Genomic DNA, 1,687 nt, shown 5'->3' with positions numbered 1-1,687 from the left:
AATGGTGGTGACGAGATGGCGGTGGAGGATTGAGTACAAAATTTACTTCCGAGAGCTTATATAATTTATTTATTATAGGTATATAAACTTTTGTTGCACTTATCTAGTTAAAATGGCAAGAACATGACTGTACAATTTTTTCTTTGTTCTACGACTATGAGCTTGTGTGAATTATTTTAGGTATATAAATCTTTTGTTCCACTATAATAATTTTTCGTTCCGTAAAACAATTTTTTGTTAAAATGACATCGGTGGTTTCCTTAAAAATGGCAAAACAGTTTTATTACTCAGCCCGTTTTAACCTTTCAAAAAATCTTCACTCTTCCAGATAATACAGTAAGGAATTCTATCGAAATGTATTTATACTGATCAATGTGACTCCCCTTCTAGAACGTATAATTGCAGGCAGAGTACTGAATATGCATGGCGCAGGGCATCGTCATGTACTCATGTCGTTGTGCATGCATGCATGCATGTGTCGTGAACTCGTGAATCGTGATGCAATGCAACAAACACTGAGCTTGTTCCAATGAAGTTTGACCGACGAACATGCATCGTCGTCAACTCGTCATGGTTGTGCCCTTCTGCTGTATTACTATGTGCGAGGCAACAATTCATCTGTATTTAAATGGGCCTCAGAACACATGCGACCTTTTTATACAGTCCACGAGTCTTTTTCTCCCACTTGTGTGCCTTTTGCTGATCATTTGGGTGTAACCATATGGAAGTATTATGGCAAATTGGAATTTGGTTATTGTGTTGTTTTCTTATTCCATATTTCACATAAAAATGCATTCTTCTGAACATGTTAAAGCCACGCTGCACCGTGAGCACTTCAAGGTGCAGGTTGCCTTCGCTACCGCTCCAGCTATAGCGGATTGGGAAAAAGGCCCGAGGCTCATGAGCTGGCTCGGCCCATTTATAGGTCGGATTTGGTTCAGGTCGGCCCACCTCTTAAAAGAACTGAGTCAAGCCTCAAATTTCAGCTTATTTTCTTAACGAGTCAGCTCGTGAACCGCTCGTGTGCTTTTCGATTTTTCGACTAGCTCATTAGACTCTGTAAATATGAAAGTAATAATATTGCTTTTTATTAAAAAAATTATATTATTATTCAGCAAAAAATGCCATTCAGCTTGCAAGTCAACTATCATACTAATTAAGTCTATCTACGTTATCCCGATTTATTGACTTATGTTATTTGTTAAGCTATACTTTTAGATATTATTAGCATAATTAAATTATAATATATTAGTTAATATCATATTTGGTCTTAACGTTAATGTTGAACAATGCTCGACTCATCCTAACGTGATCGTGTCTCTCTCTCTTTGCAAGCCACGAGCCAGCTCTTCCAAGGACTTATGTATTCTTCTAATTCTTATGACTATATAATCAACACGTAAATGACCAGAGTCCAGAAGAGGTTATTACACGCCAATCTTTGCTTTCCCCAACCGGACGTAGACCACATGCTGCTAGAGAACCTTGCATTAGTACCGGTCAGCAACTCCTGTTTAGTACCGGTTTTGCAACCGGTACCGACTGCTCGGTACTAAATGCAGTACCGGTTGGACTGACCGGTATTAAATGGTATATTTTTATTTAAGTACCGGTTGGAAAGACCAACCGGAACTAAACTGCTCGCCACATAGGGCGGTTGGAGCCACTTGAGTACCGGTTGGTGTAC

This window comes from Panicum hallii, chromosome 1, assembly GCF_002211085.1.
Source record: "Panicum hallii strain FIL2 chromosome 1, PHallii_v3.1, whole genome shotgun sequence".
NCBI lineage: Eukaryota > Viridiplantae > Streptophyta > Magnoliopsida > Poales > Poaceae > Panicum > Panicum hallii.
This window is presented reverse-complemented; position numbering follows the sequence as displayed.